Source organism: Ranitomeya variabilis, chromosome 3 (assembly GCF_051348905.1).
Source record: "Ranitomeya variabilis isolate aRanVar5 chromosome 3, aRanVar5.hap1, whole genome shotgun sequence".
Classification (NCBI taxonomy): domain Eukaryota; kingdom Metazoa; phylum Chordata; class Amphibia; order Anura; family Dendrobatidae; genus Ranitomeya; species Ranitomeya variabilis.
In genome coordinates this window covers 762,537,291-762,551,175 of record NC_135234.1, presented here as the reverse complement: position 1 = coordinate 762,551,175, position 13,885 = coordinate 762,537,291, and positions in this window count along the sequence as shown.

Below are 13,885 nucleotides of genomic sequence, written 5' to 3'. Positions count from 1 at the left end.
TCTCTTTAAGCCCATCACAGGTTTATCATGTACATGCGGCATGAAGCACGGTAAAGTAAAAGTAAACAAGGCCTTTAAGGCAAAACAGGAAATCAAAACAAAATGGTTCAGCATTCCTTAACAGGACACCAAGCACTGGAGCTCCGCTCTCCAAGGATACCGAACACAGAATACCTCTGGAGGATGATTATTTAAACCCCAAACCATACCCTGCAGTGGAGATTAGGTGGACAACCTCCAACTCAGCAAACTACTGGGTTTCAAATCACTGAAGCTAATAGCATCAGTGAGACGTATCTCCGTTCCAGCACTCTGCCATTGACTTTGTCGCTCCATGTTAAACTGTATGGATGAGTCATTGAATCCATAAAAAAATTTGAACGTAATTATTTTGAATGTGTACTTTATGACTTATACACTAATAAAGGCTTTGCAGAAAGTGCAAAGCCAGACAAAAATTATAAGGGGGTCCATCCACAGACCCCTAAAAGGCAACAACTGGTGGGTCACATTTAAATATTTTAAAAGTGTATTTGCTGTACTCCTACACTAATGATATCATAAAATGCCTCCTCACTTGTGCCTCTCTCTTCAATCCCAGTTTGACATCTATCTGGCAATCTCCTCATCACATTGACTTCATCCTCCAAGGAATGACCTTGGTCCTTCTGACCTCTCTGCTCAACTAATGACTTTGTCTCATACCATTGTCTGATCTTGCATTAGTCTACAGCTCCTGTACCCAATGTTTGTTTTTCTCTCTCTGTTTTGACTTTTATAATATGCCATTGGTTTTTACTCTTACACCAGGACATTTTCCATGGGCAACAAATGTCATCTATTACCATATGGGGCCATGCCGATGGTCAAAAATCTACGAATCCACCACATTAATGTAAAAATAAGTGTCATACATATTAAAGAAAAGTCAAAACAGCCAACAAATTTTGGCAAATTTGAGCAGGAACAGATGGCTATCTTGTGTCTATTGGGGCTTCCCAATTCTCCAATGACAGTTGAGTTAAATGACTTAGGCGAGATAGCAGTTGGCTTAACTAATATTTGGCCGACAGCTAATGAAGATGTACCTCTTCTCTGCAAAGGTCCCTGATAAAAGCTGCATGACCCTGAAAGCTTCGATTTATGGATTTAGTGTTGACCCTATACCCCATGTGAACGTCAAAAATGGCAGAAGAAAGTTAAGCAATATTTAGTATCATTGCTAAGAGTTACTTCAATTTGGTAATTCATGGAGGTTCCAGATCATGGGCTGCTTATGTCATTGTCGTTGGATCTGTTCTAGGTCTATGTTGTTTTGTAACCATAAATGATAGTGTAGTTCACTTTAAACAACCATGCAATGACATACATATAGTATAAATGACTTTTCCTGACTGTCTATTGCGTTATAAAAGATGATGAAGGTCAATTATGTTCCACTTAGGCTCCAAGAACTTTATTTATAAAGCAGCTACAAATGTCTGAATGTATGAGAAGCCTTGACACATGCAGTATACCAGAGATGGAAAGTTTCGGCGGCATCCAGAAGCAAATAATAAAATAGACATTTGACATAGACCATTAAGGACAATCTGAGAGCATGAAGCTCGGATTGTGAGGCCAACTATTTATACGCATAAATAAAGAGATATGCAACATACTGGCCAAAAATCCTGCTTCTTTTATACAGCACTGTCCTGAATATCATTATTTAGGCATTGTTCAGACTGTGTTTTTTATGGGTTTTATGACAAATAGTGAAAGAAAAAATAGAAAGCAGCTATTCCCATCATTGCTATTAATCTGACCAGCCTTTTTACACTAATGCTCATAACCAAGAGAAACCGATTTAACTGTAGACTATTGGGTTAAATAAATTTTAGAGAGTTGAGTGTCTATAACTAAGGCTCAAAAATCTCCCAATATCTGGTGTTTGGTCAATAAGGAGAAATTAGACGGGATAGACATCTCATTTCTAGGTGTAACTGGCCACATGTGAGATAAGAATTGCCAAAATCTTTCAATTTTTGTGAAATAAGTCAACTGGGGTCTCAAACTTTCACGGATGGTAGAAATCTGGGAAGGAGATTATTATTTATTAATATTGTTTAACGGACTTTGGCTTGATCTTGAGCCATGGTGACATGATGGATGAGCGCTCTGTAGGAAAATCAATCTTGTGTAAGCCTTGATAGGTCCACCAGGGTCTTCTCTGCCATTATATTGGTAGTATCAAACCATTGCTTTATTAGTTTTCCTCTTTGCCTTGTTCCTTCTATTCTTCTCACCATGATACCCTTCTCTAGTGATTGCTCTCTTCGTATGATGCTTCCACACTAGGCAAGTCATAGCTTGGTGATCCTTGGTGAAAGAGATTAAACATGTTCAATTCCAACATGCCCCAACCTTAGTTTCTGCAGGAGAAGCAATTGTTATAGGTGCCTGACACAGCGGAGACAGCTAACGGTGTAGATGATCACATATATAGGGTGACATATAGCACCTGAATACCATTTGATTCTCTCTTCGGGAATTGGTTGGATGTTTGAATTGTCAAAGTCCAATTATTTCATGTCATTTTCTCCTCTACCAATGGCACCAACTTGATTCATGAAGCTGGACTTTAAGAAGATCCATTCGGTTAAGATGAAGAGCAAATATATAGACCCCGTGTAAAGATGGGACCTAGCTCGGGTAGTCCGTTATGCTTGCTTTTGGTCAGGTAGAACCTATACAGGACAACCCTTTCTTGAGGAACAGCACTGTTAGAAACTAAAGGTGTGTTATGATGGGTGATGGTGAAATGACCTCCTGCTAGCCAGCAAGAGCAGTGTGTAGGTCACACTTGGCACTAGCCGTCGCACTGCTGTGCACCCTTTAGGGCTGGGTACAGTTTTCACCCACCTACTGGTCCTGGTAAGGGGGAACTTTAGCAGGGTCCTTCCCATGCGGCGAGCGGCATGGCATCTGGTGAACGGACACACAGCAGACAGGGCAAACAGACCAGAACAAAAAAAACGCAGTTCAAGGGCATAAACTAAGGTGAACAATAATAAAACAAGCACAGCTACCAAAGTATGAAACTCCTCAGAATCACAGCAACACTGATCTTAACCACCCACCAGTACTGGAATGATCAGCAACAAAGGAGGAAATGACCACAGAGATACCGAATGAGGGGATAGAAGACTGTGGGGAACCTCCCCTCCTCTCCCTTCTGCCTGCCCCAGCAGGTACGGCATTTCGCACCCACTGGCAGCAGTTAACATCAGTGGACCCCGGGGACCTGCACAGCATAATTGCTGGAAGCAATGCCGGTCCACTGCCCAATGATGCTAGGAGTGGATCTCCTAGAATATGATATCCCACGAGCTCCACACCCTGATGTAACACCCCACCCCTCATGGCCAGTGAAGTGCGACAGGTGACCCGCCGGACAGCCAGAGCCCGCCAGAAGCGCTAGGGGCCAGCTAAGGTACGGAGCTGCCATTCCTGTCAGGGTGGTAGAGTGATCAAACAAGGTCCTTCTAAAGGTTCTATTTGATCTTGGCTATGGGGCTTCTTCTCCTTTATCAACCCCATTGGTTGTAGATTTATCTGCTGTTTCCAGCTTGACCTTAATATTCAGAAATTCACTGGTATCACCTGTTGTTTATAATCTGATGTACTTACCTTCTTGATATTCTTGACATGGCTGTGATAAGAGCATAGCTTGCTATGATGACACTGGAATGACTCAGCCTGACTCATGCTTCAAATCGCAGTAATAAAAGGTAATCCATAATACCAGCATTCGTTCCAGAATTGTACAGTTCCGGAGACACAGTTTCCAGTTGGAGCACATCATGTTTCAGAAGCCTGAATTGATTTGCTTGTTACTTCTTAGCCAGAATAATATATGAATCTGATTCTTATCTGCATTTCTTGGCAGTTTCCATTTCCTTTATCTGTTGCGCATCTTGTCTGAACTTGAATGTTGTAACTGAAATCTTTATGATATGAACACAAGAACCGATGACTTTTGGAATTGCTCTTGAATGCAACTAGATAATCTTCTGCCAAATGTAGCTTGCAGTGAAGGAAATGTCATTGTTACCAAAAAGTAAGAGGACAACCATTTTGCAACTTTAGTGGCCTGGTTCATAAGTTGGGACAATTTCATTTATAGCAATCTACTTTCTCCCAATTTTGGATAGGGAAGAAGTATTTAGCAAGTCCCAGGCGTAAGGTGTCCAAACAACATGAGTTTTACAAGCTAATCAGCCAACCAACCAAGCAATTCTGTAAAGGTACCTTCACACGAAACGACATTATAACGATATCGCTAGCAATCCGTGACGTTGCAGCGTCCTCGCTAGCGATATCGTTTCGTTTGACACGCAGCAGCGATCAGGATCCTGCTGTGATGTCGCTGGTCGCTGAATAAAGTCCAGAACTTTATTTGGTCGTCCGATCGCTGTGTATCGTTGTGTTTGAAAGCAAAAGCAACGATACCAGCGATATTTTACACTGGTAACCAGGGTAAACATCGGGTTACTAAGCGCAGGGCCGCGCTTAGTTACCCGATGTTTACCCTGGTTACTAGCGTAAAATGTAAAAAAAACAAACAGCACATACTCACATTGCGTCCCCTGCAGTCTGCTTCCTCCTCTGACTCAGCGCCGCAAAGTGAAAGTGAAAGCAGCACAGCGGTGACGTCACCGCTCTGCTCTCACTGTACGGCGCTCAGTCAGTCAGGAAGTGGACGCAGGGGGACGTGAATGTAAGTATGTGCTGTTTGTTTTTTTTAGATTTTACGCTGGTAACCAGGGTAAACATCGGGTTACTAAGCGCGGCCCTGCGCTTAGTTACCCGATGTTTACCCTGGTTACCAGGGGACCTCGGCATCGTTGATCGCTGGAGAGCGGTCTGTGTGACAGCTCTCCAGCGACCAAACAGCGACGCTGCAGCGATCGACATCGTTGTCGCTATCGCTGCAGCGTCGCTTCGTGTGAAGGTACCTTAACTTCTAGTAAAACTTTAAAAAGACCAAAATAGAAGACTTGGTGGTGCTCTTCCTATGGGCAATGGCAAAAGTAAAAATCAATAGAGATATGCCTGAAAGGGGAGCCCTGAAAAATGGGTTTTCTGGAAATGGTCAAGCAATCCAGTTGTCAGTATCAAGGATCAGATAGGTTTGCGCATATGGAAAAAAGTTGAAAATAAGCTAATATGAGGCACAAACATGAAGGTAGCCAACTATGGTTCATGTAACCAAAGACAGGCAAAGATGAGTGTCCTGTATGGTAGCACTGGAAAATAAAGTGGTGGAGTCACATCTGTTTAGGTTTAAGTCCACAAAACACAAGCCCAACTTGCATAACTGACATTGAAACAAGTGCACTACCACTTTAAAATCTGCACCCTTTTATTTTAGTTGTTTGAATGGCCATATGCCTTTCAGAACTTTTTTTCTTGTTGGAATGAAAAGCAGATGGTGGGCTGTGGCTCCTCAACTCAAAATACATAAATTTACAGAAATGTCGTACTAAGAATAAATATGCAAAAACTTGCATCCTCTTCATCTCTCTGTCCTGACCTTGACATAGCCTTAACACACGCACACACACACACACACACGCACGCACGCATGCACGCACGCACGCACACACACACACGTACATGGACTCAATATATTGCAGCACTCTATGTTATTTACGGTCAAGTCTTCATCATATTGAAGTTTTGGTAGATTGTATTGACCTGCAAGAATACAGTATAAAGCTAAATTTCAATTGAGGATTTATTAAGGAAAACTAGACAAACACCAAAGAATGTTATCCATCAGTAACAGATTCCTACAGATTTCGATTTATTTGGTCAATGTTGTTCAAAATCTTCACCATAATCATTACTTTTTTTTATCATTTCATTACACTCTTTAAGTCCCAAGTATCTTCTTCACTACATGGGCAATTACTGGGCTGGGATCAAGCCAGGAAAACCTAGGTATAGACCCAGAGCCAACAAGGGTTTAGCATGAGGGCAATTGCATTCTAGGTCAACATGATTCTCTAGCCAAAAATGAAGTTGGCATCAAACTAGGAAAATTGTTGGGCCCTACAAAGACTTTAGAAGTCGGCACCTACAAAGACTTGGGATGGTGACAATTAGACTCTAGACAATTGCACTCTAAGTCATCATGCTCTAAGCCAAGGATGTGATTGACATCAACATAGAAAATCTTTGGCAGATGTGAAGGCCAGCAAAGGCTTGGGTCAACATGCTTCTCAAACAAAGGATGAGGTTGACCTATTGTCCCACTGAGATTGTTGCCAAAAGTCCCTGTTATTGGCTTGATTCTCCAACGTTCATTCCTGTCCAAGTTTTGGAATTTCCTCATTGAATTCTCTGGTTGTAATTCTAAAGGTAGTCACCAATTGGCAGCACAAACTCTGTCAAGCACAACTGGAGGAGAAGCAGATGCAAAGTTGGAAACATAGCTGGGGATGGTCACCAGGAGAGTGGGCAAGAAGAAACCAAACAAAGTTTGAGACATAAACTTAATTAGCTAACGTGTCAGTTAGCCAACACTAAGAGCACAGAAACTCATCTTAAATACAGTGTAAAAAGTGAAGGTCAGAAGCCAGGTCAAGGTCATAATGAAAGCAGACTAGCTGAGATACCATGGATCATTTTTTATGGACAAAGAGTGGTTTCATGCTCACAGCAAAGCATTTCGATCCTCGTGAAAAATTGACTTGGTCCATAGTTGAGTCCCGAGCACCAGAAACAGAACTATAGCACCGAAATAGGCAAAAGTGAGCCAAAGTCCCACCTAGAATCAAACCTGGTCTAACATCCCACAAAATTTCATTAGTAGAACACAGCACTCGTGCATTTTCACTCCCGTTGAGGATGCGTGAGTGGCTCTTGAGGAGACTCATTCATCTTCAGGCTCGGCCTTTATTTGTATATATAGAACAAGCTAGAAACAGTCATCACAGTCGAAGCATACGTCTCCATTAGACGATGGACGTAGGGTTGAAGATGGGGGCTGCCAAGTCTAAGTTTCAGCTTTTATCTCCGGCTATTTTGCCAGGACCAGAATTTTTTTTTTTACAAAAATTCACCATGGACGACCACAAAAAAAAAATATGTATAACAGCATGAGTATTAATTTCCAACCTACTTATGATATTGGCAGGAAGATCATTTAAGGGAATTGCTCTACATCCTAAATGTCTCTGCTTTTGTGATCCTTGATCTTCGCGTTAATAATTCACTGATACTTTTCTGTATAAATATGCAATTCCTAGTAGCGAAGCCTGAAAAAAAAGAAACCTGACATCCTGAAGAGACTTAAATACATTTTCTCCATTAAACTCCGGCTTTTCTTGGCCGGGTTCCAGGCTCTTAATAAAGGCTCAGATACAGACAGTGCATATATTTATTTTTATTGTTCCGATATATGTGTTCTCCTTCAGACCCCGGGAGATTTATGACTGTTCTTTATGACTTTTTATGTTGATTAGCTGATGTAACTTTTTTATTATGCCTCTTGCCTTTCAGATGTAAGTTGTATTTGTCTGTACAAACTTTGCAAACTTCCCATGATCAACATGACGGGTCTTGTCCAAATTCTTCTGGTTATTGTTCGCTGCTTTTTCATTGCTTTATAATTCTTCATTTTGACTTTTCCTGCCGAAGTTTTAAAGGAGATCTGCCATCGGGAAATTCATTTTCCTTTGAATGTATTGAGACCCTACAAGCATTAGAAACCAAATGCCTTAGGCTCAAAAAAAGTTATAAAATCAGAAAAAAATTAGATCCTCCCAAGTTTGAGATCATATTGCAACTATTTTTTAAACATTTTCATCACTTCCTAACTTTTTGATAATTAAAAAATTGCCTAGAAAAAAATAGCAGTATATTTCTTTAAGACCCCAACAATCAGCTGTAATATGTGATTGCATCTGACAGCAAGTGTTGAATTTCCCTGCAGTGCCACCACAGGTGAAAACAAGTATTACACACTTCCTATTAAAGTTCATGATCTCTTTTTGTAGTGTATGGACATGACGGGTCCTCCAAAAACTTTGGATGATCAACTCCTTGTTTCATGTAACTTTATTTTTGCATGGAACCACATTATCGTAATTGTTAATAACCTTTAATAACTTTTTATTGGGAGAAATATTAAAATTAGGAAAAAAACAGTCTCAATAGTTTTTTGTGTTTCAAATTTATGTTATTCCGCCTTTAAAACGCTATCACATGTATTTTTTCGAGAGACGAGTCATATTGTTATTAATACATTTGGATTTAAATCTAAATTAAATTCATTTTTTACAATTTTTATGGGAAAAAAAGGAAAATTCAGCAATTTGTTTTATATTGCTCAGTGCACTGTTAAAATAATATGTTACATTTATTATACAAGTTGTTATTAATATAAGTTTTTTTTATTTTTTGTGAATGATACACAGATCCTGAGAGGTACCTCCAACCTTTATTAACACTGAATAAAAAAAATAAATAAATGAAAATGATCATATCAAGGTTGGTTGAAACTTTTTGTGAAAAATTTGGTGATGGCCCTCCTATCATATAGTTTGTAGAAAGTTGCAGGTTTGTCCTCCTATAAGCTAAAGTGCAAAAAATTATTGTATTGGCTGAGAATGGGGCTGGCTTAGCTAATGACTGAGCCGGACGACCAGCCCCTTCATGAACGTCACTGGTAATAATGATCCCTGCCACTAGAGGTTGTGACAATGCGTTACAGTGTACAAGATACCTTTTCATTCTTTGTGTTCCATCTGGGAGATCCATATAGTTTTACAAATGAAATTATATTAGTAACTTTCTGTATTTTATATTTTCACTGCAGACTGGTTTTTATCATTTATGACTATGCAGAAGGTTTGGTTCTTTGTATCTGAGCTCAGCGCAGAATTTACAATTAAAAACTATTTGTTGATAAAAGATAGCAGCACAGAAGTGATACTTTCCATCAATTCTGATATATTTCCCCTAATGCAGATGCATTTCCCATGATGCCAAGGTCTCATGATATTGCTCTCATTCCCAGTTAATGGTAGCCAGTGATAGATCGGTGTCATAGAGCTTCAGTCCTCTGGTGCATACTGCAGAGTGTCAGTGTATCCTATGTGATGCAGTTTCAGCTAGTCTCCCTTGCCTTCTGCTGGTGATAGAATTCTCCCTGTCAGCTATTTGCAGAGTGAATTTCATAGACCCAGTGGTATTACAATGGCGGTTGCAGCGACTGATTCCAGTGGATTGGATGCCCGACGATGCCAGAAAATGCTGCCACATGATGTGCATCCTTCAATATACAGTTGAAGTGTATTGCAGCTCGGGTCCACATGACACAATGCACCCTGATGCCAATAAAAGGCCAGCAGCTGACGTCGGTGTGCACGTGACGGGGTACATGACAGTGACGTCACACTCTTCTGTCGCATGCCAAAGTCAGCTGCTGGCTTCACAAGAGGATGCGCGTGGCGCAGGAGTGAAGGAACAGTATTTATTTTTTTAATAATCAGCAGCCATACTACTATTGATGACTATGGAGGTGCATTACACATTTTAGGATGACTATGGGGTGCATTATACTTTATAGGATGACTATGGGGTGCATTGTACTTTACAGGATGACTATAGGGTGCATTATACTTTATAGGATGACTATGGGGTGCATTACACGTTTTACGATGACTATGAGGTGCATTACACTTTATAGGATGATCATGGGGTGCATTACACTTTATAGGATGACTATGGGGTGCATTATACTTTTTAGGATGACTATGGGGTGCATTGTACTTTATAGGATGACTATGGTGGTGCATTACACTTTATATCATTACTATGGTGTGCATTACACTTTATAGGAGGACTATGGTGTGCATTACACTTTATAGGATGATCATGGGGTGCATTGTACTTTACAGGATGACTATGGTGGTGCATTACACTTTATAGCATGACTGTGGTGTGCATTATACTTTATAGGATGATCATGGGGTGTATTGTACTTTATAGGATGACTATGGGGTGCATTACACTCTATAGGATGATCATGGGGTGCATTGTACTTTACAGGATGACTAAGGTGATGCATTACACTTTATATCATGACTGTGGTGTGCATTATACTTTATAGGATGATCATGGGGTGCATTGTACTTTATAGGATGACTATGGTGGTGCATTACACTTTATATCATGACTATGGTGTGCATTACACTTTATAGGATGATCATGGGGTGTATTGTACTTTACAGAATGACTATGGTGGTGCATTACACTTTATAGGAGGACTATGGGGTGCATTACACTTTATATGATGATCATGGGGTGCATTGTACTTTATAGGATGACTATGGTGGTGCATTACACTTTATAAGAGGACTATGGGGTGCATTATACTTTATAGGATGATCATGGGGTGCATTGTACTTTACAGGATGACTATGGTGTGCATTACACTTTATAGGAGGACTATGGTGTGCATTATACTTTATAGGATGATCATGGAGTGCATTGTACTTTACAGGATGACTATGGTGGTGCATTACACTTTATAGCATGACTGTGGTGTGCATTATACTTTATAGGATGATCATGGGGTGCATTGTACTTTACAGGATGACTATGGTGGTGCATTACACTTTATAGGAGGACTATGGTGTGCATTACACTTTATATGATGATCATGGGGTGCATTGTACTTTATAGGATGACTATGGTGGTGCATTACACTTTATAAGAGGACTATGGTGTGCATTATACTTTATAGGATGATCATGGGGTGCATTGTACTTTACAGGATGACTATGGTGGTGCATTACACTTTATATCATGACAGTGGTGTGCATTATACTTTATAGGATGATCATGGGGTGCATTGTACTTTATAGGATGACTATGGTGTGCATTACACTTTATAGGAGGACTATGGTGTGCATTATACTTTATAGGATGATCATGGAGTGCATTGTACTTTACAGGATGACTATGGTGGTGCATTACACTTTATAGCATGACTGTGGTGTGCATTATACTTTATAGGATGATCATGGGGTGCATTGTACTTTACAGGATGACTATGGTGGTGCATTACACTTTATAGGAGGACTATGGTGTGCATTACACTTTATAGGATGATCATGGGGTGTATTGTACTTTACAGAATGACTATGGTGGTGCATTACACTTTATAGGAGGACTATGGGGTGCATTGTACTTTACAGGATGACTATGGTGGTGCATTACACTTTATAGGAGGACTATGGTGTGCATTATACTTTATAGGATGACTATGGTGGTGCATTACACTTTATATCATGATGACTATAGTGTGCATTACACTTTATAGGAGGACTATGGGATGTATTATACTTCTATGGGGCCCCATGACGTGTATGTTCGCTCCTTGTGAGTATAAAAGTTATATAGATATATACCAGGATGGGGTTCAGGATAAGGGACATATACCAGGATGGGTGATATATACCAGAATGGGGGATATGTATACTAGGATGGGGATATATCTACCAGGATGGGGGACATACCTGAGGAACAAAGGTTAACAATGTTTTGAACTTTTGTCTTTCAGATTTAATATCTCACCATCCACTTCTGCTTTGATCGTGAGACCATCAGCATTTTTTAGACAATCATCTTTTCTATCTCCTACATAAATGTGATTTGTGAGTATTTAGCATATGATTATTTATGCAGATTCTCGTAATGTTGCTGCATTGTTACTGTTTTGCTCCCGGTGGTGGAAAAATCTTTTTCTTCCAGAATACTACAAATTACAACCTGTTCTCACACTCTCTAATAGCTCAGTGTATTATTAGGCTGATTTCCAAGTGAAAGGTCATTGGTTAGAATCAAGGAGCAGCCATGAAGAATATTTCCCAAGAAAAGAGAAACCGCATCATCCAGCTCATCGATAGCCGTCTCTTGGCCAAGAAAATTGCCAAACTGCATCATGTGAGCGCCATGATAATTGAAAGATTACGAATTGAACTCCGTCCATCCATTCAGAAGCCAAGAGGTGGACATCCAGGCAAAATATCAAAGTCAACAAGCCGGTTCATCACAAGGTCTATCAGTTCTGGCCAACAAACACAGCAGTGGAGGAGGCGCGTATGCTTTGTAATGGTGAGAGCACAGACGTCCATGCAAGAACCGTGTGATGCACATTACATAAATCTGGAATGGTGGCCCGAAAACAGGTGAAGAAACCTCAACTTTGATATTGTCATAAGAAGCATCAGCTCGAGTTTGCAAATAGGTCCCAAAGGTGGACAGTAGAAAATTTGAATGAGGGTGATTTGGAGCAACGAGATGAAACTCAATAGACGAGGCTCTCATGGGTGCAAATGGGTCTGGAAGAAACAAGGGAAAAAGGGGCTAATGGTTCGAGAAATTAAAGGAAATGTCAAGTTTGGTGAAGGAAGCCTGATGATATGGGGTTGTTTCACAGCCAAAGGCGTTGGACACTTGACCAAGATCGATGGTCATCTCAATGCTGAGCTATATCTGAGTATCCTACAAGAATAGTTACTTCGTACACTAAAGTACTATGGGTATGAAAAAGACGACATAGTGTTCCAAAAGGACAACAACACGAAGCATATGGTGAGATTGGCGAAGAAATGGTTCAATGACAATGAAGTAGAGGTGCTGAATGATCCCTACAGTCCCTAAATCTCAACCCCAATCAAACACTTGTGGGTAGAGTTGAAGATTAAGCTGTATACATACCCAAGTGAGACGACCAGTATGCACCAACATGGGGAACGTGTAGAAGAGACCTGGGATCAGATTTTGGTTGACACATGTTTGAATCTGATGGAGAAAAGCCCAGAACAATTGAGGCCATAATGAAAGCCAAAGGTGGATTTACAAAATACTAACAAAATATTAAAAATTAAAATGTAAAAGAGTAACAATGCAGTGACATGACAAGAATCTGCATAACTAATCATATGCTAAATAGCTCCAAGTCAAATTTATGTATGAGATAGCCAAGATGATTGCCTATAAAATGATGGCAGTCTCATGTTCCAATCAGTAGTGGATGATGAAATATGGAGCATGAAAGCCAAAAGTTCAAAACATTGTTGTTACCCTTTTGCTCATCACTGTGCAGCAGAATGGGCGATTTATATACCAGAATGGGGCCAGTATGAGGGACACATATGTGTGTATACATATATATATATATATATATATATATATATATATATATATATATATATATATATATATATATATATATATATATATATAATATATTCAGGATCGGGGGGCCCAGGTCCAAATCTAGCACCAAGGCCCATCAGATGTTAGTTACACCACCACATAGAAATACACTGGAGATTCAGACAGTGTGAATCAGAAGAGGTTTATAACTCTGCAGTTAATCATTATATGGACTCGTTGATACATTTATGTCCTGTCATTCTGTCTCCCTTGCCTCCTGCTGGTGATAGGATTCTTCCTGTCATTTCTTAGCAGTGTGAAACTGTATTTCATCAAAATACACTGGAGATTCTGCAAACAGCACTCACAAAGAGTACAGACAGAAAGAGTGAGTCAGAGGAGGTTTATACTCCGCAGTCAATCATTGTGTGGACTCATCCACCCATATTCGTCCTTTCATTCTGTTTCCCCTGCCTCCTGCTGGTCATGGAATTCTCCCTGTTATTTCTTAATGGTGTGAGGCCGTATCTCATGAAAATACTCTGTAGATTCTCCACTCAGTACAGATGGACAGTGTGAGTTAGAGGTGGTTTACAACTGTGCAGTTAATCGTTGTATGGACTCATCAGTTATATCACTGCTCTCTTATGTAAAGCAGAAATGA